Source organism: Anabrus simplex, chromosome 3 (assembly GCF_040414725.1).
Source record: "Anabrus simplex isolate iqAnaSimp1 chromosome 3, ASM4041472v1, whole genome shotgun sequence".
Classification (NCBI taxonomy): Eukaryota; Metazoa; Arthropoda; class Insecta; order Orthoptera; family Tettigoniidae; genus Anabrus; species Anabrus simplex.
In genome coordinates, this window is record NC_090267.1 from 457,278,161 (window position 1) to 457,298,438 (window position 20,278).

The 20,278-nt window shown below is 44.5% G+C and overlaps 1 protein-coding gene and 35 non-coding genes across 36 annotated transcripts in view; 1 reads left to right on the forward strand and 35 right to left on the reverse strand.

Moving 5' to 3' along the window:
* The window catches only part of LOC136867430 (endochitinase), a 274,252-nt gene that overhangs the window by 92,906 nt on the left and 161,068 nt on the right, over nt 1-20,278 (forward strand). The window lies entirely within an intron of this gene.
* On the reverse strand, nt 77-149 carry TRNAV-CAC (transfer RNA valine (anticodon CAC)). The gene has a single exon. It is a non-coding gene; the product is annotated as a tRNA-Val (tRNA).
* On the reverse strand, nt 585-657 carry TRNAV-AAC (transfer RNA valine (anticodon UAC)). Its single transcript has one exon. It is a non-coding gene; the product is annotated as a tRNA-Val (tRNA).
* Nucleotides 1,038-1,110, reverse strand: TRNAV-AAC (transfer RNA valine (anticodon AAC)). The gene has a single exon. It is a non-coding gene; the product is annotated as a tRNA-Val (tRNA).
* On the reverse strand, nt 1,993-2,065 carry TRNAV-AAC (transfer RNA valine (anticodon UAC)). The gene has a single exon. It is a non-coding gene; the product is annotated as a tRNA-Val (tRNA).
* Nucleotides 2,494-2,566, reverse strand: TRNAV-AAC (transfer RNA valine (anticodon AAC)). The gene has a single exon. It is a non-coding gene; the product is annotated as a tRNA-Val (tRNA).
* TRNAV-CAC (transfer RNA valine (anticodon CAC)) lies at nt 2,947-3,019 on the reverse strand. Its single transcript has one exon. It is a non-coding gene; the product is annotated as a tRNA-Val (tRNA).
* TRNAV-CAC (transfer RNA valine (anticodon UAC)) lies at nt 3,898-3,970 on the reverse strand. Its single transcript has one exon. It is a non-coding gene; the product is annotated as a tRNA-Val (tRNA).
* Nucleotides 4,351-4,423, reverse strand: TRNAV-AAC (transfer RNA valine (anticodon CAC)). The gene has a single exon. It is a non-coding gene; the product is annotated as a tRNA-Val (tRNA).
* TRNAV-AAC (transfer RNA valine (anticodon AAC)) lies at nt 5,647-5,719 on the reverse strand. Its single transcript has one exon. It is a non-coding gene; the product is annotated as a tRNA-Val (tRNA).
* Nucleotides 6,553-6,625, reverse strand: TRNAV-AAC (transfer RNA valine (anticodon AAC)). Its single transcript has one exon. It is a non-coding gene; the product is annotated as a tRNA-Val (tRNA).
* TRNAV-AAC (transfer RNA alanine (anticodon UGC)) lies at nt 7,054-7,126 on the reverse strand. Its single transcript has one exon. It is a non-coding gene; the product is annotated as a tRNA-Val (tRNA).
* On the reverse strand, nt 7,960-8,032 carry TRNAV-AAC (transfer RNA valine (anticodon UAC)). Its single transcript has one exon. It is a non-coding gene; the product is annotated as a tRNA-Val (tRNA).
* TRNAV-UAC (transfer RNA valine (anticodon UAC)) lies at nt 8,913-8,985 on the reverse strand. Its single transcript has one exon. It is a non-coding gene; the product is annotated as a tRNA-Val (tRNA).
* TRNAV-AAC (transfer RNA valine (anticodon AAC)) lies at nt 9,414-9,486 on the reverse strand. The gene has a single exon. It is a non-coding gene; the product is annotated as a tRNA-Val (tRNA).
* On the reverse strand, nt 9,867-9,939 carry TRNAV-CAC (transfer RNA valine (anticodon AAC)). Its single transcript has one exon. It is a non-coding gene; the product is annotated as a tRNA-Val (tRNA).
* On the reverse strand, nt 10,376-10,448 carry TRNAV-UAC (transfer RNA valine (anticodon CAC)). Its single transcript has one exon. It is a non-coding gene; the product is annotated as a tRNA-Val (tRNA).
* Nucleotides 10,877-10,949, reverse strand: TRNAV-CAC (transfer RNA valine (anticodon CAC)). The gene has a single exon. It is a non-coding gene; the product is annotated as a tRNA-Val (tRNA).
* TRNAV-AAC (transfer RNA valine (anticodon AAC)) lies at nt 11,330-11,399 on the reverse strand. The gene has a single exon. It is a non-coding gene; the product is annotated as a tRNA-Val (tRNA).
* Nucleotides 11,783-11,855, reverse strand: TRNAV-CAC (transfer RNA valine (anticodon CAC)). Its single transcript has one exon. It is a non-coding gene; the product is annotated as a tRNA-Val (tRNA).
* On the reverse strand, nt 12,286-12,358 carry TRNAV-UAC (transfer RNA valine (anticodon UAC)). Its single transcript has one exon. It is a non-coding gene; the product is annotated as a tRNA-Val (tRNA).
* Nucleotides 12,737-12,809, reverse strand: TRNAV-AAC (transfer RNA valine (anticodon AAC)). The gene has a single exon. It is a non-coding gene; the product is annotated as a tRNA-Val (tRNA).
* TRNAV-AAC (transfer RNA valine (anticodon UAC)) lies at nt 13,238-13,310 on the reverse strand. The gene has a single exon. It is a non-coding gene; the product is annotated as a tRNA-Val (tRNA).
* TRNAV-AAC (transfer RNA valine (anticodon UAC)) lies at nt 13,691-13,763 on the reverse strand. Its single transcript has one exon. It is a non-coding gene; the product is annotated as a tRNA-Val (tRNA).
* TRNAV-CAC (transfer RNA valine (anticodon CAC)) lies at nt 14,192-14,264 on the reverse strand. Its single transcript has one exon. It is a non-coding gene; the product is annotated as a tRNA-Val (tRNA).
* On the reverse strand, nt 14,645-14,717 carry TRNAV-CAC (transfer RNA valine (anticodon CAC)). The gene has a single exon. It is a non-coding gene; the product is annotated as a tRNA-Val (tRNA).
* Nucleotides 15,147-15,219, reverse strand: TRNAV-UAC (transfer RNA valine (anticodon UAC)). The gene has a single exon. It is a non-coding gene; the product is annotated as a tRNA-Val (tRNA).
* TRNAV-AAC (transfer RNA valine (anticodon AAC)) lies at nt 15,649-15,721 on the reverse strand. Its single transcript has one exon. It is a non-coding gene; the product is annotated as a tRNA-Val (tRNA).
* Nucleotides 16,102-16,174, reverse strand: TRNAV-AAC (transfer RNA valine (anticodon UAC)). The gene has a single exon. It is a non-coding gene; the product is annotated as a tRNA-Val (tRNA).
* Nucleotides 16,556-16,628, reverse strand: TRNAV-AAC (transfer RNA valine (anticodon AAC)). Its single transcript has one exon. It is a non-coding gene; the product is annotated as a tRNA-Val (tRNA).
* On the reverse strand, nt 17,057-17,129 carry TRNAV-CAC (transfer RNA valine (anticodon CAC)). The gene has a single exon. It is a non-coding gene; the product is annotated as a tRNA-Val (tRNA).
* On the reverse strand, nt 17,510-17,582 carry TRNAV-AAC (transfer RNA valine (anticodon AAC)). The gene has a single exon. It is a non-coding gene; the product is annotated as a tRNA-Val (tRNA).
* Nucleotides 17,963-18,035, reverse strand: TRNAV-CAC (transfer RNA valine (anticodon CAC)). The gene has a single exon. It is a non-coding gene; the product is annotated as a tRNA-Val (tRNA).
* On the reverse strand, nt 18,968-19,040 carry TRNAV-UAC (transfer RNA valine (anticodon UAC)). Its single transcript has one exon. It is a non-coding gene; the product is annotated as a tRNA-Val (tRNA).
* Nucleotides 19,468-19,540, reverse strand: TRNAV-AAC (transfer RNA valine (anticodon AAC)). The gene has a single exon. It is a non-coding gene; the product is annotated as a tRNA-Val (tRNA).
* TRNAV-AAC (transfer RNA valine (anticodon AAC)) lies at nt 19,969-20,041 on the reverse strand. The gene has a single exon. It is a non-coding gene; the product is annotated as a tRNA-Val (tRNA).

A 20,278-nucleotide genomic window follows, 5' to 3' on the forward strand; every position in this document is an offset into this window, starting at 1 on the left:
TACCATTATCATACCATGTGAATGTTTGGCCACGCTCGCCTCCTTCACACTCCTACCTTGTCCATTGAAAATAAGTTGTTTCCGCCCGGGATCGAACCGGGGACCTTCCGCGTGTGAGGCGGACGTGATAACCACTACACCGCGGAAACAACCGCTTGACCTCACCCTTTCCGGATATACTGAGGCTGTAAAACAAACCTACTTGTAGCATTCTTTGATGTGCCGGGTTAATCAAACGTGTAAACTTCTTTGTCTGTGGAGCGTCTGTGTGCAACATTAAATGAAAGCCCCGAATTTCCGGTGGCCTGGAATGTGAACCAGTGAAGCTAGTAAGACCTAGAGATATCACGTATAACAGCAGCCGTGGAACAACTTGTTAAAGGAATTATTCCTATGGAACCCCAATTTCATATGTTTTACAACAATGTGGCCGGCCGTGAAAGCATCTTTCCGTGGTTCCCCATTATCATACTACGTGAATGCTGGGCCACGAACGCCTTCTTCACACCGCTAGCCTTCATCTCCGATTGTCGCCTATCAGTGTTGCAAAAAAATCAAACACAATTTTTCGAATGAAAATATGCTGTTTCCGCCCGGGATTGAACCGGGGCCCTTCCGCGTGTTAGGCGGATGTGATAACCACTACACCACGGAAACAGCCGCGTGTATGTGCATTTACTTAATATATTCAAGCTGATAACAAAAGCTACTTTGTAGCTTTATTTCATGTGCAGTTATAAGCAAACCTGTAAACAATGTCTGTGCAAAGCCTGTTTCCACATTTATTAAAACGTTAAATTTCCCGTGGGATTTAGTTTGAACCAGAGGACCTAGTAAAACCTGGAGTCATCACATATAACAGCAGCCGTAGAACAAAGCTTAAAGTAATTATTGTAATAGGACACCAATTTCAAACGTTCTACACTATTGTCTGCAGGCGAAAAGGCAACATTCATCGGTTTACCATTATCATACCACGTCAATGTTTGGCCACGCTCGCCTTCTTCACACTCCTATCCTGTCCATTGAAAATAAGTTGTTTCCGCCCGGTATCGAACCGGGGACCTTCCGCGTGTTAGGCGGATGTGATAACCACTACACCACGGATACAACCGCGTGTCTTTGCATTTACTTAATATATTCAAGCTGATAACAAAAGCTACTTGGTAGCTTCATTTCATGTGCAGTTATAAGCAAACATGTAAACAATGTCTGAGCAAAGCCTGTTTCCACATTTATTAAAATGTTAAATTTCCCGTGGGATTTAGTTTGAACCAGAGGACCTAGTAAAACCTGGAGTCATCACATATAACAGCAGCCGTAGAACAAAGCTTAAAGGAATTATTGTAATAGGACACCAATTTCAAACGTTCTACACTATTGTCTGCAGGCGAAAAGGCAACATTCATCGGTTTACCATTATCATACCACGTCAATGTTTGGCCACGCTCGCCTTCTTCACACTCCTATCCTGTCCAAAGAAAATAAGTTGATTCCGCCCGGGATAGAACCGCGGACCTTCCGCGTGTGAGGCGGATGTGATAACCACTACACCACGGAAACAGCCGAGTGTCTTCCCACTTAACGAATATAATGAAGCTGTAGACGAAAACTACTTTGTAGCATTCTTTGATGTGCCGTGTGTAGCAAATGATTTTGTCTGTGGAACGTCTGTGTCCAACATTAGAAGAAAGCTTCGAATTTCCGGTGGCCTGGAATGAGATCCGGAGAAGCAAGTAAGACCTAGAGATTTCACGTGTAACAGCAGCCGTGGAACAACTTGTTAAAGGAATTATTCCTATGGGACCCCAATTTCATATGTTTCACACCAATGTGGCCGGCCGTGATAGCATCTTTCCGTGGTTCCCCATTATCATACCACGTGAATGCTGGGCCTCGATCGCCTTCTTCTCACCGCTAGCCTTCATCTCCGATTGTCGTCTACCAGTGTTGCAAAAAAAATCAAACACAATTTTTCGAATGAAAATAAGCTGTTTCCGCCCGGGATTGAACCGGGGCCCTTCCGCGTGTTAGGCGGATGTGACAACCACTACACCACGGAAACAGCCGAGTGTCTTCCCACTTAACGAATATAATGAAGCTGTAGACGAAAACTACTTTGTAGCATTCTTTGATGTGCCGTGTGTAGCAAATGTTTCTGTCTGTGGAACGTCTGTGTCCAACATTAAAAGAAAGCTTCGAATTTCCGGTGGCCTGGAATGTGAACCGGAGAAGCTAGTAAGACCTAGACATATCACGTATAACAGCAGACGTGGAACAACTTGTTAAAGGAATTATTCCTATGGAACCCCAATTTCATATGATTTACACCAATGTGGCCGGCCGTGAAAGCATCTTTCCGTGGTTCCCCATTATCATACCACGTGAATGCTGGGCCACGAACGCCTTCCTCACACCGCTAGCCTTCATCTCCGATTGTCGCCTATCAGTGTTGCAAAAAAATCAAACACAATTTTTCGAATGAAAATAGGCTGTTTCCGCCCGAGATTGAACCGGCGCCCTTCCGCGTGTTAGGCGGATGTGATAACCACTGCACCACGGAAACAACCGCGTGTCTGTGCATTTACTTAATATATTCAAGCTGATAACTAAAGCTACTTTGTAGCTTTATTTCATGTGCAGTTATAAGGAAACCTGTAAACAATGTCTGTGCAAAGCCTGTTTCCTCATTTATTAAAACGTTAAATTTCCCGTGGGATTTAGTTTGAACCAGAGGACCTAGTAAAACCTGGAGTCATCACATATAACAGCAGCCGTAGAACAAAGCTTAAAGTAATTATTGTAATAGAACACCAATTTCAAACGCTCTACACTATTGTCTGCAGGCGAAAAGGCAACATTCATGGGTTTACCATTAACATACCACGTCAATGTTTGGCCACGCTCGCCTTCTTCACACTCCTATCCTGTCCATTGAAAATAAGTTGTTTCCGCCCGGGATCGAACCGGGGACCTTCCACGTGTGAGGCGGACGTGATAACCACTACACCAGGGAAACAACCACGTGTCTTTGCATATACTTAACATATTCAAGCTGATAACAAAAGCTACTTGGCAGCTTTATTTCATGTGCAGTTATAAGCAAACCTGTAAACAGTGTCTGAGCAAAGCCTGTTTCCACATTTATTAAAACGTTAAATTTCCCGTGGGATTTAGTTTGAACCAGAGGACCTAGTAAAACCTGGAGTCATCGCATATAACAGCAGCCGTACATCATCATCATCATCATCTGTTTACCCTCCAGGTTCGGCTTTTTCCCTCGGACTCAGCGAGGGATCCCACCTCTACCGCCTCAAGGGCAGTGTCCTGGAGCTTCAGACTCTTGGTCGGGGGATACAACTGGGGAGTATGACCAGTACCTCGCCCAGGCGCCCTCACCTGCTATGGTGAACAGGGGCCTTGTAGGGGGATGGGAAGATTGGAAGGGATAGGCAAGGATGAGGGAAGGAAGCGGCCGTGGCCTTAAGCTAGGTACCATCCCGGCATTCGCCTGGAGGTGAAGTGGGAAACCACGGAAAACCACTTCGAGGATGGCTGAGGTGGGAATCGAACCCACCTCTACTCAGTTGACCTCCCGAGGCTGAGTGGACCCCGTTCCAGCCCTCATACCACTTTTCAAATTTCGTGGCAGAGCCGGGAATCGAACCCGGGCCTCCGGGGGTGGCAGCTAATCACGCTAACCACTACACCACAGAGGCGGACAGCCGTACAACAACATTTTAAAGTAATTTTTTTATAGAACACCAATTTCAAACGTTCTACACCAAATTCTGCAGGCGGGAAGGCAACATTCATCGGTTTACCATTATCATACCCCGTGAATGTTTGGCCACGCTCGCCTCCTTCACACTCCTACCTTGTCCATAGAAAATAAGTTGTTTCCGCCCGGGATCGAACCGGGGACCTTCCGCGTGTGAGGCGGATGTGATAACCACTACACCACGGAAACAAACGCCCCTCTGTGCATTTACTTAATATATTCAAGCTGATAACAAAAGCTACTTTGTAGCTTTATTTCATGTGCAGTTATAAGGAAACCTGTAAACAATGTCTGTGCAAAGCCTGTTTCCTCATTTATTAAAACGTTAAATTTCCCGTGGGATTTAGTTTGAACCAGAGGACCTAGTAAAACCTGGTGTCATCACATATAACAGCAGCCGTAGAACAAAGCTTAAAGTAATTATTGTAATAGAACACCAATTTCAAACGTTCTACACCAAAGTCTGCAGGCGGGAAGGCAACATTAATCGGTTTACCATTATCATACCACGTGAATGTTTGGCCACGCTCGCCTCCTTCACACTCCTACCTTGTCCATAGAAAATAAGTTGGTTCTGCCCGGGATCGAACCGGGGACCTTCCGCGTGTTAGGCGGATGTGATAACCACTACACCACGGAAACAACCGCGTGCCTTTGCAATTACTTAATATATTCAAGCTGATAACAAAAGCTACTTTGTAGCTTTATTTCATGTGCAGTTATAAGGAAACCTGTAAACAATGTCTGTGCAAAGCCTGTTTCCTCATTTATTAAAACGTTAAATTTCCCATGGGATTTAGTTTGAACCAGAGGACCTAGTAAAACCTGGAGTCATCACATACAACTGCAGCCGTAGAACAAAGTTTAAAGTAATTATTGTAATAGAATACCAATTTCAAACGTTTTACACCATTGTCTGCAGGCGAAAAGGCAACCTTCCTCGGTTCACCATTATCATCATCATCATCATCATCTGTTTACCCTCCAGGTTCAGTTTTTCCCTCGGACTTAGCGAGGGATCCCACCTCTACCGCCTCAAGGGCAGTGTCCTGGAGCTTCAGACTCTTGGTCGGGGGATACAACTGGGGAGTATGACCAGTACTTTGCCCAGGCGGCTTCACCTGCTATGCTGAACAGGGGCCTTGTGGAGGGATGGGAAGATTGGAAGGGATAGGCAAGGAAGAGGGAAGGAAGCGGCCGTGGCCTTAAGTTAGGTACCATCCCGGCATTCGCCTGGAGGAGAAGTGGGAAACCACGGAAAACCACTTCCAGGATGGCTGAGGTGGGAATCGAACCCACCTCTACTCAGTTGACCTCCCGAGGCTGAGTGGACCCCGTTCCAGCCCTCGTACCACTTTTCAAATTTCGTGGCAGAGCCGGGAATCGAACCCGGGCCTCCGGGGGTGGCAGCTAATCACGCTAACCACTACACCACAGAGGAGGCGTCTTCCCACTTAACGAATATAATGAATCTGTAGACGAAAACTACTTTGTAGCATTCTTTGATGTGCCGTGTGTAGCAAATTTTTTTGTCTGTGGAACGTCTGTGTCCAACATTAAAAGAAAGCTTCGAATTTCCGGTGGCCTGGAATGTGAACCGGAGAAGGTAGTAAGACCTAGAGATATCACGTATAACAGCAGCCGTGGAACAACTTGTTAAAGGAATTATTCCTATGGAACCCCAATTTCATATGTTTTACACCAATGTGGCCGGCCGTGAAAGCATCTTTCCGTGGTTCCCCATTATCATACTACGTGAATGCTGGGCCACGAACGCCTTCTTCACACCGCTAGACTTCATCTCCGATTGTCGCCTATCAGTGTTGCAAAAAAAATCAAACACAATTTTTCGAATGAAAATAAGCTGTTTCCGCCCGAGATTGAACCGGGGCCCTTCCGCGTGTTAGGCGGATGTGATAACCACTACACCACGGAAACAACCGCGTGTCTGTGCATTAACTTAATATATTCAAGCTGATAACAAAAGCTACTTTGTAGCTTTATTTCATGTGCAGTTATAAGCAAACCTGTAAACAATGTCTGTGCAAAGCCTGTTTCCACATTTATTAAAACGTTAAATTTCCCGTGGGATTAAGTTTGAACCAGAGGACATAGTAAAACCTGGAGTCATCACATATAACAGCAGCCGTAGAACAAAGCTTAAAGTAATTATTGTAATAGAACACCAATTTCAAACGTTCTACACTATTGTCTGCAGGCGAAAAGGCAATATTCATCGGTTTACCATTATCATACCACGTCAATGTTTGGCCACGCTCGCCTTCTTCACACTCCTATCCTGTCCATTGAAAATAAGTTGTTTCCGCCCGGTATCGAAACGGGGACTTTCCGCGTGTTAGGCGGATGTGATAACCACTACACCACGGATACAACCGCGTGTCTTTGCATTTACTTAATATATTCAAGCTGATAACAAAAGCTACTTGGTAGCTTTATTTCATGTGCCGTCATAAGCAAACATGTAAACAATGTCTGTTCAAAGCCTGTTTCCACATTTATTAAAATGTTAAATTTCCCGTGGGATTTAGTTTGAACCAGAGGACCTAGTAAAACCTGGAGTCATCACATATAACAGCAGCCGTAGAACAAAGCTTAAAGTAATTATTGTAATAGAACACCAATTTCAAACGTTCTACACTATTGTCTGCAGGCGAAAAGGCAATATTAATCGGTTTACCATTATCATACCACGTCAATGTTTGGCCACGCTCGCCTTCTTCACACTCCTATCTTGTCCAAGGAAAATAAGCTGTTCCCGCCCGGGATTGAACCGGGGCCCTTCCGCTTGTTAGGCGGATGTGATAACCACTACACCACGGAAACAGCCGAGGGTCTTCCCACTTAACGAATATAATGAAGCTGTAGACGAAAACTACTTTGTAGCATTCTTTGATGTGCCGTGTGTAGCAAATGTTTTTGTCTGTGGAACGTCTGTGTCCAAAATTAAAAGAAAGCTTCGAATTTCCGGTGGCCTGGAATGTGAACCGGAAAAGCTAGTAAGACCTAGACATATCACGTATAACAGCAGACGTGGAACAACTTGTTAAAGGAATTACTCCTATGGAACCCCAATTTCATATGATTTACACCAATGTGGCCGGCCGTGAAAGCATCTTTCCGTGGTTCCCCATTATCATACCACGTGAATGCTGGGCCACGAAAGCCTTCCTCACACCGCTAGCCTTCATCTCCGATTGTCGCCTATCAGTGTTGCAAAAAAATCAAACACAATTTTTCGAATGAAAATAAGCTGTTTCCGCCCGGGATTGAACCGGGGCCCTTCCGCGTGTTAGGCGGATGTGATAACCACTACACCACGGAAACAACCGCGTGTCTGTGCATTTACTTAATATATTCAAGCTGATAACAAAAGCTACTTTGTAGCTTTATTTCATGTGCAGTTATAAGCAAACCTGTAAACAATGTCTGTGCAAAGCCTGTTTCCACATTTATTAAAACGTTAAATTTCCCGTGGGATTTAGTTTGAACCAGAGGACCTAGTAAAACCTGGAGTCATCACATATAACAGCAGCCGTAGAACAAAGCTTAAAGTAATTATTGTAATAGAACACCAATTTCAAACGTTCTACACTATTGTCTGCAGGCGAAAAGGCAATATTCATCGGTTTACCATTATCATACCACGTCAATGTTTGGCCACGCTCGCCTTCTTCACACTCCTATCCTGTCCATTGAAAATAAGTTGTTTCCGCCCGGTATCGAAACGGGGACCTTCCGCGTGTTAGGCGGATCTGATAACCACTACACCACGGATACAACCGCGTGTCTTTGCATTTACTTAATATATTCAAGCTGATAACAAAAGCTACTTGGTAGCTTTATTTCATGTGCAGTTATAAGCAAACCTGTAAACCGTGTCTGAGCAAAGCCTGTTTCCACATTTATTAAAACGTTAAATTTCCCGTGGGATTTAGTTTGAACCAGAGGACCTAGTAAAACCTGGAGTCATCACATATAACAGCAGCCGTACAACAACATTTTAAAGTATTTTTTTTATAGAACACCAATTTCAAACGTTCTACACCAAATTCTGCAGGCGGGAAGGCAACATTCATCGGTTTACCATTATCATACCCCGTGAATGTTTGGCCACGCTCGCCTCCTTCACACTCCTACCTTGTCCATTGAAAATAAGTTGTTTCCGCCCGGGATCGAACCGGTGACCTTCCGCGTGTTAGGCGGATGTGATAACCACTACACCACGGAAACAGCTGAGTGTCTTCCCACTTTCCGAATATAATGAAGCTGTAGACGAAACCTACTTTGTACCATTCTTTGATGTTCCGGGTTAAGCAAACGTTTTTGTATATGGAACGACTGTTACCAACATTAAAAGAAAGCGTCGAATTACCGGTGGCCTGGAATGTGAACAAGCGAATTTAGTAAGACTTGGAGATAACACGTATAACAGCTGCCGTGGAACAACTTGTTAAAGAAATTATTCCTATGGAACCCCAAATTCATATGTTTCACACCAATGTGGCCGGACGTGAAAGCATCTTTCCGTGGTTCCCTATTATCATACCACGTGAATGTTTGGCCACGCTCGCCTCCTTCACACTCCTATCTTGTCCATTGAAAATAAGTTGTTTCTGCCCGGGAACGAACCGGGGACATTCCGCATGTGTGGCGGATGTGATAAACACTACACCACGGAAAAAACCGCTTGTCTTCGCCCATTCCGGATATACTGGAGCTGTAAACCAAACCTAAATGTAGCATTCTTTGATGTGCCGGGTTAAGCAAACGTTTTTGTATATGGAACGTCTGTGTCCAACATTAAAAGAAAGCGTCGAATTTCCGGTGGCCTGGAATGTGAACAAGCGAATTTAGTATGACTTGGAGATAACACGTATAACAGCTGCCGTGGAACAACTTGTTAATGGAATTATTCCTATGGAACCCCAATTTCATATGTTTTACACCAATGTGGCCGGCCGTGAAAGCATCTTTCCGTGGTTCCCCATTATCATACCACGTGAATGCTGGGCCACGAACGCCCTCTTCACACTCCTATTTTCTGTCTCGCATTGTCCCCGATACGTATGGCATAAAGAACCGAACATTGGTTTTTAGATTGAATATAAGTTGTTTCCGCCCGGGATCGAACCGGGGACCTTCCGCGTGTAAAGCGGACGTGATAACCACTACACCACGGAAACAGCCGAGCGTTTTCCCACTTAACGAATATAATCAAGCTGTAGACGAAAACTACTTTGTAGCATTATTTGATGTGCCGTGTGTAGCAAATGTTTTTGTCTGTGAAACGTCTGTGTCCAACATTAAAAGATAGCTTCGAATTTCCGGTGGCCTGGAATGTGAACCGGAGAAGCTAGTAAGACCTAGAGATATCACGTATAACAGCAGACGTGAAACAACTTGTTAAAGGAATTATTCCTATGGAACCCCAATTTCATATGTTTTACACCAATGTGGCCGGCCGTGAAAGCATCTTTCCGTGGTTCCCCATTATCATACCACGTGAATGCTGGGCCACGAACGCCTTCCTCACACCGCTAGCCTTCATCTCCGATTGTCGCCTATCAGTGTTGCAAAAAAATCAAACACAATTTTTCGAATGAAAATAAGCTGTTTCCGCCCGGGATTGAACCGGCGCCCTTCCGCGTGTTAGGCGGATGTGATAACCACTACACCACGGAAACAACCGTGTGTCTTTGCATTTACTTAATATATTCAAGCTGATAACAAAAGCTACTTTGTAGCTTTATTTCATGTGTAGTTATAAGCAAACCTGTAAACAATGTCTGTGCAAAGCCTGTTTCCACATTTATTAAAACGTTAAATTTCACGTGGGATTTAGTTTGAACCAGAGGACCTAGTAAAACCTGGAGTCATCACATATAACAGCAGCCGTAGAACAAAGTTTAAAGTAATTATTGTAATAGAACACCAATTTCAAACGTTTTACACCATTGTCTGCAGGCGAAAAGGCAACATTCATCGGTTTACCATTATCATACCACGTCAATGTTTGGCGACGCTCGCCTTCTTCACACTCCTATCTTGTCCATTGAAAATAAGTTGTTTCCGCCCGGGATCGAACCGGGGACCTTCCGCGTGTGAGGCGGACGTGATAACCACTACACCGCGGAAACAACCGCTTGACCTCACCCTTTCCGGATATACTGAATCTGTAAAACAAACCTACTTGTAGCATTCCTTGATGTGCCTGGTTAATCAAACGTGTAAACTTCTTTGTCTGTGGAGCGTCTGTGTGCAACATTAAATGAAAGCCCCGAATTTCCGGTGGCCTGGAATGTGAACCAGTGAAGCTAGTAAGACCTAGAGATATCACGTATAACAGCAGCCGTGGAACTACTTGTTAAAGGAATTATTCCTATGGAACCCCAATTTCATATGTTTTACACAAATTTGGCCGGCCGTGAAAGCATCTTTCCGTGGCTACCCATTATCATACCACGTGAATGCTGGGCCACGAACGCCTTCCTCCCACTCCTATTTTCTGTCTCGCATTGTCCCCGCTACGTGTGGCATAAAGAACCGGACATTGGTTTTAGATTGAATACAACTTGTTTCCGCCCGGGATCGAACCGGGGGCCTTCCGCGTGTAAAGCGGACGTGATAACCACTACACCACGGAAACAGCCGAGTGTCTTCCCACTTAACGAATATAATGAAGCTGTAGACGAAAACTACTTTGTAGCATTCTTTGATGTGCCGTGTGTAGCAAATGTTTTTGTCTGTGAAACGTCTGTGTCCAACATTAAAAGAAAGCTTCGAATTTCCGGTGGCCTGGAATGTGAACCGGAGAAGCTAGTAAGACCTAGAGATATCACGTATAACAGCAGACGTGAAACAACTTGTTAAAGGAATTATTCCTATGGAACCCCAATTTCATATGTTTTACACCAATGTGGCCGGCCGTGAAAGCATCTTTCCGTGGTTCCCCATTATCATACCACGCGAATGCTGGGCCACGAACGCCTTCCTCACACCAATAGCCTTCATCTCCGATTGTCGCCTATCAGTGTTGCGAAAAATTGAAACACACTTTTTCGAATGAAAATAAGCTGTTTCCGCCCGGGATTGAACCGGCGCCCTTCCGCGTGTGAGGCGGATGTGATAACCACTACACCACGGAAACAAACGCCTGTCTGTGCATTTACTTAATATATTCAAGCTGATAACAAAAGCTACTTTGTAGCTTTATTTCATGTGCAGTTATAAGGAAACCTGTAAACAATGTCTGTGCAAAGCCTGTTTCCACATTTATTAAAACGTTAAATTTCCCGTGGGATTTAGTTTGAACCAGAGGACCTAGTAAAACCTGGAGTCATCACATATAACAGCAGCCGTAGAACAAAGCTTAAAGTAATTATTGTAATAGAACACCAATTTCAAACGTTCTACACCAAAGTCTGCAGGCGGGAAGGCAACATTAATCGGTTTACCATTATCATACCACGTGAATGTTTGGCCACGCTCGCCTCCTTCACACTCCTACCTTGTCCATAGAAAATAAGTTTGTTCTGCCCGGGATCGAACCGGAGACCTCCCGCGTGTTAGGCGGATGTGATAACCACTACACCACGGAAACAACCGCGTGCCTTTGCAATTACTTAATATATTCAAGCTGATAACAAAAGCTACTTTGTAGCTTTATTTCATGTGCAGTTATAAGCAAACCTGTAAACAATGTCTGTGCAAAGCCTGTTTCCACATTTATTAAAACGTTAAATTTCCCGTGGGATTTAGTTTGAACCAGAGGACCTAGTAAAACCTGGAGTCATCACATACAACTGCAGCCGTAGAACAAAGTTTAAAGTAATTATTGTAATAGAACACCAATTTCAAACGTTTTACACCATTGTCTGCAGGCGAAAAGGCAACCTACCTCGGTTCACTATTATCATACCACGTCAATGTTTGGCCACGCTCGCCTTCTTCACACTCCTATCTTGTCCATAGAAAATAAGTTGTTTCCGCCCGGGATCGAACCGGGGACCTTCCGCGTGTGAGGCGGATGTGATAACCACTACACCACGGAAACAGCCGAGTGTTTTCCCACTTAACGAATATAATGAAGCTGTAGACGAAAACTACTTTGTAGCATTCTTTGATGTGCCGTGTGTAGCAAATGTTTTTGCCTGTGGAACGTCTGTGTCCAACATTAAAAGAAGGCGTCCAATTTCCGGTGGAATGAAATGTGAACCGGAGAAGCTAGTAAGACCTAGAGATATCACGTATAACAGCAGCCGTGGAACAACTTGTTAAAGGAATTATTCCTATGGAACCCCAATTTCATATGTTTTACACCAATGTGGCCGGCCGTGAAAGCATCTTTCCGTGGTTCCCCATTATCATACCACGTGAATGCTGGGCCACGAACGCCCTCTTCACACTCCTATTTTCTGTCTCGCATTGTCCCCGATACGAATGGCATAAAGAACCGAACATTGGTTTTTAGATTGAATATAAGTTGTTTCCGCCCGGGATCGAACCGGGGACCTTCCGCGTGTAAAGCGGACGTGATAACCACTACACCACGGAAACAGCCGAGCGTTTTCCCACTTAACGAATATAATGAAGCTGTAGTCGAAAACTACTTTGTAGCATTCTTTGATGTGCCGTGTGTAGCAAATGTTTTTGTGTGTGAAACGTCTGTGTCCAACATTAAAAGATAGCTTCGAATTTCCGGTGGCCTGGAATGTGAACCGGAGAAGCTAGTAAGACCTAGAGATATCACGTATAACAGCAGACGTGAAACAACTTGTTAAAGGAATTATTCCTATGGAACCCCAATTTCATATGTTTTACACCAATGTGGCCGGCCGTGAAAGCATCTTTCCGTGGTTCTCCATTATCATACCACGTCAATGTTTGGCCACGCTCGCCTTCTTCACACTCCTATCTTGTCCAAGGAAAATAAGCTGTTCCCGCCCGGGATTGAACCGGGGCCATTCCGCTTGTTAGGCGGATGTGATAACCACTACACCACGGAAACAGCCGAGGGTCTTCCCACTTAACGAATATAATGAAGCTGTAGACGAAAACTACTTTGTAGCATTCTTTGATGTGCCGTGTGTAGCAAATGTTTTTGTCTGTGGAACGTCTGTGTCCAACATTAAAAGAAAGCTTCGAATTTCCGGTGGCCTGGAATGTGAACCGGAAAAGCTAGTAAGACCTAGACATATCACGTATAACAGCAGACGTGGAACAACTTGTTAAAGGAATTACTCCTATGGAACCCCAATTTCATATGATTTACACCAATGTGGCCGGCCGTGAAAGCATCTTTCCGTGGTTCCCCATTATCATACCACGTGAATGCTGGGCCACGAACGCCTTCCTCACACCGCTAGCCTACATCTCCGATTGTCGCCTATCAGTGTTGCAAAAAAATCAAACACAATTTTTCGAATGAAAATAAGCTGTTTCCGCCCGGGATTGAACCGGGGCCCTTCCGCGTGTTAGGCGGATGTGATAACCACTACTCCACGGAAACAACCGCGTGTCTGTGCATTTACTTAATATATTCAAGCTGATAACAAAAGCTACTTTGTAGCTTTATTTCATGTGCAGTTATAAGCAAACCTGTAAACAATGTCTGTGCAAAGCCTGTTTCCACATTTATTAAAACGTTAAATTTCCCGTGGGATTTAGTTTGAACCAGAGGACCTAGTAAAACCTGGTGTCATCACATATAACAGCAGCCGTAGAACAAAGCTTAAAGTAATTATTGTAATAGAACACCAATTTCAAACGTTCTACACCAAAGTCTGCAGGCGGGAAGGCAACATTAATCGGTTTACCATTATCATACCACGTGAATGTTTGGCCACGCTCGCCTCCTTCACACTCCTACCTTGTCCTTAGAAAATAAGTTGGTTCTGCCCGGGATCGAACCGGGGACCTTCCGCGTGTTAGGCGGATGTGATAACCACTACACCACGGAAACAGCCGAGTGTCTTCCCACTTAACGAATATAATGAAGCTGTAGACGAAAACTACTTTGTAGCATTCTTTGATGTGCCGTGTGTAGCAAATGATTTTGTCTGTGGAACGTCTGTGTCCAACATTAAAAGAAAGCGTCGAATTTCCGGTGGCCTGGAATGTGAACCGGAGAAGGTAGTAAGACCTATAGATATCACGTATAACAGCAGACGTGGAACAACTTGTTAATGGAATTATTCCTATGGAAACCCAATTTCATATGTTTTACACCAATGTGGCCGGCCGTGAAAGCATCTTTCCGTGGTTCCCCATTATCATACCACGTGAATGCTGGGCCACGAACGCCTTCCTCACACCAATAGCCTTCATCTCCGATTGTCGCCTATCAGTGTTGCGAAAAATTGAAACACTTTTTTTCGAATGAAAATAAGCTGTTTCCGCCCGGGATTGAACCGGCGCCCTTCCGCGTGTGAGGCGGATGTGATAACCACTACACCACGGAAACAAACGCCTGTCTGTGCATTTACTTAATATATTCAAGCTGATAACAAAAGCTACTTTGTAGCTTTATTTCATGTGCAGTTATAAGGAAACCTGTAAACAATGTCTGTGCAAAGCCTGTTTCCACATTTATTAAAACGTTAAATTTCCCGTGGGATTTAGTTTGAATCAGAGGACCTAGTAAAACCTGGTGTCATCACATATAACAGCAGCCGTAGAACAAAGCTTAAAGTAATTATTGTAATAGAACACCAATTTCAAACGTTCTACACCAAAGTCTGCAGGCGGGAAGGCAACCTTCCTCGGTTCACCATTATCATACCACGTCAATGTTTGGCCACGCTCGCCTTCTTCACACTCCTATCTTGTCCATAGAAAATAAGTTGTTTCCGCCCGGGATCGAACCGGCGCCCTTCCGCGTGTGAGGCGGATGTAATAACCACTACACCACGGAAACAGCCGAGTGTTTTCCCACTTAACGAATATAATGAAGCTGTAGACGAAAACTACTTTGTAGCATTCTTTGATGTGCCGTGTGTAGCAAATGTTTTTGTCTGTTGAACGTCTGTGTCCAACATTAAAAGGAGGCGTCCAATTTCCGGTGGAATGGAATGTGAACCGGAGAAGCTAGTAAGACCTAGAGATATCACGTATAACAGCAGCCGTGGAACTACTTGTTAAAGGAATTATTCCTATGGAACCCCAATTTCAGATGTTTTACACAAATTTGGCCGGCCGTGAAAGCATCTTTCCGTGGCTCCCCATTATCATACCACGTGAATGCTGGGCCACGAACGCCTTCTTCACACTCCTATTTTCTGTCTCGCATTGTCCCCGCTACGTGTGGCATAAAGAACCGGACATCGGTTTTAGATTGAATACAACTTGTTTCCGCCCGGGATCGAACCGGGGGCCTTCCGCGTGTAAAGCGGACGTGATAACCACTACACCACGGAAACAGCCGAGTGGCTTCCCACTTAACGAATATAATGAATCTGTAGACGAAAACTACTTTGTAGCATTCTTTGATGTGCCGTGTGTAGCAAATGTTTTTGTCTGTGGAACGTCTGTGTCCAACATTAAAAGAAAGCTTCGAATTTCCGGTGGCCTGGAATGTGAACCGGAGAAGCTAGTAAGACCTAGAGATATCACGTATAACAGCAGCCGTGGAACAACTTGTTAAACGAATTATTCCTATGGAACCCCAATTTCATATGTTTTACACCAATGTGGCCGGCCGTGAAAGCATCTTTCCGTGGTTCCCCATTATCATACTACGTGAATGCTGGGCCACGAACGCCTTCTTCACACCGCTAGACTTCATCTCCGATTGTCGCCTATCAGTGTTGAAAAAAAAATCAAACACAATTTTTCGAATGAAAATAAGCTGTTTCCGCCCGGGATTGAACCGGGGCCCTTCCGCGTGTTAGGCGGATGTGATAACCACTACACCACGGAAACAACCGCGTGTCTGTGCATTAACTTAATATATTCAAGCTGATAACAAAAGCTACTTTGTAGCTTTATTTCATGTGCAGTTATAAGCAAACCTGTAAACAATGTCTGTGCAAAGCCTGTTTCCACATTTATTAAAACGTTAAATTTCCCGTGGGATTTAGTTTGAACCAGAGGACCTAGTAAAACCTGGAGTCATCACATATAACAGCAGCCGTAGAACAAAGCTTAAAGTAATTATTGTAATAGAACACCAATTTCAAACGTTCTACACTATTGTCTGCAGGCGAAAAGGCAATATTCATCGGTTTACCATTATCATACCACGTCAATGTTTGGCCACGCTCGCCTTCTTCACACTCCTATCCTGTCCGTTGAAAATAAGTTGTTTCCGCCCGGTATCGAACCGGGGACCTTCCGCGTGTTAGGCGGATGTGATAACCACTACACCACGGATACAACCGCGTGTCTTTGCATTTACTTAATATATTCAAGCTGATAACAAAAGCTACTTGGTAGCTTTATTTCATGTGCAGTTATAAGCAAACATGTAAACAATGTCTGTTCAAAGCCTGTTTCCACATTTATTAAAATGTTAAATTTCCCGTGGGATTTAGTTTGAACCAGAGGACCTAGTAAAACCTGGAGTCATCACATATAACAGCAGCCGAAAAAACAAAGTTTAAAGTAATTATTGTAATAGAACACCAATTTCAAACGTTCTACACCATTGTCTGCAGGCGAAAAGGCAACCTTCCTCGGTTCACCATTATCATACCACGTCAATGTTTGGCCACGCTCGCCTTCTTCACACTCCTATCTTGTCCAAGGAAAATAAGCTGTTTCCGCCCGGGATTGAACCGGCGCCCTTCCGCGCGTTAGGCGGATGTGATAACCACTACACCACGGAAACAGCCGAGTGTCTTCCCACTTAACGAATATAATGAAGCTGTAGACGAAAACTACTTTGTAGCATTCTTTGATGTGCCATGTGTAGCAAATGTTTTTGTCTGTGGAACGTCTGTGTCCAACATTAAAAGAAAGCTTCGAATTTCCGGTGGCCTGGAATGTGAACCGGAGAAGGTAGTAAGACCTATAGATATCACGTATAACAGCAGACGTGGAACAACTTGTTAATGGAATTATTCCTATGGAACCCCAATTTCATATGATTTACACCAATGTGGCCGGCCGTGAAAGCATCTTTCCGTGGTTCCCCATTATCATACCACGTGAATGCTGGGCCACGAACGCCTTCCTCACACCAATAGCCTTCATCTCCGATTGTCGCCTATCAGTGTTGCGAAAAATTGAAACACACTTTTTCGAATGAAAATAAGCTGTTTCCGCCCGGGATTGAACCGGCGCCCTTCCGCGTGTGAGGCGGATGTGATAACCACTACACCACGGAAACAAACGCCTGTCTGTGCATTTACTTAATATATTCAAGCTGATAATAAAAGGTACTTTGTAGCTTCATTTCATGTGCAGTTATAAGGAAACCTGTAAACAATGTCTGTGCAAAGCCTGCTTCCACTTTTATTAAAACGTTAAATTTCCCGTGGGATTTAGTTTGAACCAGAGGACCTTGTAAAACCTGGTGTCATCACATATAACAGCAGCCGTAGAACAAAGCTTAAAGTAATTATTGTAATAGAACACCAATTTCAAACGTTCTACACCAAAGTCTGCAGGCGGGAAGGCAACATTAATCGGTTTACCATTATCATACCACGTGAATGTTTGGCCACGCTCGCCTCCTTCACACTCCTACCTTGTCTATAGAAAATAAGTTGGTTCTGCCCGGGATCGAACCGGGGACCTTCCGCGTGTTAGGCGGATGTGATAACCACTACACCACGGAAACAACCGCGTGCCTTTGCAATTACTTAATATATTCAAGCTGATAACAAAAGCTACTTTGTAGCTTTATTTCATGTGCAGTTATAAGCAAACCTGTAAACAATGTCTGTGCAAAGCCTGTTTCCACATTTATTAAAACGTTAAATTTCCCGTGGGATTTAGTTTGAACCAGAGGACCTAGTAAAACCTGGAATCATCACATACAACTGCAGCCGTAGAACAAAGTTTAAAGTAATTATTGTAATAGAACACCAATTTCAAACGTTTTACACCATTGTCTGCAGGCGGGAAGGCAACCTTCCTCGGTTCACCATTATCATACCACGTCAATGTTTGGCCACGCTCGCCTTCTTCACACTCCTATCTTGTCCATAGAAAATAAGTTGTTTCCGCCCGGGATCGAATCGGGGACCTTCCGCGTGTGAGGCGGATGTGATAACCACTACACCACGGAAACAGCCGAGTGTTTTCCCATTTAACGAATATAATGAAGCTGTAGACGAAAACTACTTTGTAGCATTCTTTGATGTGCCGTGTGTAGCAAATGTTTTTGTCTGTGGAACGTCTGTGTCCAACATTAAAAGAAGGCGTCCAATTTCCGGTGGAATGGAATGTGAACCGGAGAAGCTAGTAAGACCTAGAGATATCACGTATAACAGCAGCCGTGGAACAACTTGTTATAGGAATTATTCCTATGGAACCCCAATTTCATATGTTTTACACCAATGTGGCCGGCCGTGAAAGCATCTTTCCGTGGTTCCCCATTATCATCATCATCATCATCATCATCTGTTTACCCTCCAGGTTCGGTTTTTCCCTCGGACTTAGCGAGGGATCCCACCTCTACCGCCTCAAGGGCAGTGTCCTGGAGCTTCAGACTCTTGGTCGGGGGATACAACTGGGGAGTATGACCAGTACCTCGCCCAGGCGGCCTCACCTGCTATGCTGAACAGGGGCCTTGTGGAGGGATGGGAAGATTGGAAGGGATAGGCAAGGAAGAGGGAAGGAAGCGGCCGTGGCCTTAAGTTAGGTACCATCCCGGCATTCGCCTGGAGGAGAAGTGGGAAACCACGAAAAACCACTTCCAGGATGGCTGAGGTGGGAATCGAACCCACCTCTACTCAGTTGACCTCCCGAGGCTGAGTGGACCCCGTTCCAGCCCTCGTACCACTTTTCAAATTTCGTGGCAGAGCCGGGAATCGAACCCGGGCCTCCGGGGGTGGCAGCTAATCACGCTAACCACTACACCACAGAGGCGGACGCCCCATTATCATACCACGTGAATGCTGGGCCACGAACGCCTTCTTCACACTCCTATTTTCTGTCTCGCATTGTCCCCGATACGTATGGCATAAAGAACCGAACATTGGTTTTAGATTGAATATAATTTGTTTCCGCCCGGGATCGAACCGGGGACCTTCCGCGTGTAAAGCGGACGTGATAACCACTACACCACGGAAACAGCCGAGTGTTTTCCCACTTAACGAATATAATGAAGCTGTAGACGAAAATTACTTTGTAGCATTATTTTATGTGCCGTGTGTAGCAAATGTTTTTGTCTGTGAAACGTCTGTGTCCAACATTAAAAGAAAGCTTCGAATTTCCGGTGGCTGGAATGTGAACCGGAGAAGCTAGTAAGACCTAGAGATATCACGTATAACAGCAGACGTGAAACAACTTGTTAAAGGAATTATTCCTATGGAACCCCAATTTCATATGTTTTACACCAATGTGGCCGGCCGTGAAAGCATCTTTCCGTGGTTCCCCATTATCATACCACGTGAATGCTGGGCCACGAACGCCTTCCTCACACCGCTAGCCTTCATCTCCGATTGTCGCCTATCAGTGTTGCAAAAAAATCAAACACAATTTTTCGAATGAAAATAAGCTGTTTCCGCCCGGGATTGAACCGGGGCCCTTCCGCGTGTTGGGCGGATGTGATAACCACTACACCACGGAAACAGCCGAGTGTCTTCCCACTTAACGAATGTAATGAAGCTGTAGACGAAAACTACTTTGTAGCATTCTGTGATGTGCCGTGTGTAGCAAATGTTTTTGTCTGTGGAACGTCTGTGTCCAACATTAAAAGAAAGCTTCGAATTTCCGGTGGCCTGGAATGTGAACCGGAGAAGCTAGTAAGACCTAGACATATCACGTATAACAGCAGACGTGGAACAACTTGTTAAAGGAATTATTCCTATGGAACCCCAAATTCATATGATTTACACCAATGTGGCCGGCCGTGAAAGCATCTTTCCGTGGTTCCCCATTATCATACCACGTGAATGCTGGCCCACGAACGCCTTCCTCACACCGCTAGCCTTCATCTCCGATTGTCGCCTATCAGTGTTGCAAAAAAATCAAACACAATTTTTTGAATGAAAATAAGCTGTTTCCGCCCGGGATTGAACCGGCGCCCTTCCGCGTGTTAGGCGGATGTGATAACCACTACACCACGGATACAACCGCGTGTCTGTGCACTTACTTAATATATTCAAGCTGATAATTAAAGCTACTTTGTAGCTTTATTTCATGTGCAGTTATAAGGAAACCTGTAAACAATGTCTGTGCAAAGCCTGTTTCCACATTTATTAAAACGTTAAATTGCCCGTGGGATTTAGTTTGAACCAGAGGACCTAGTAAAACCTGGAGTCATCACATATAACAGCAGCCGTAGAACAAAGCTTAAAGTAATTATTG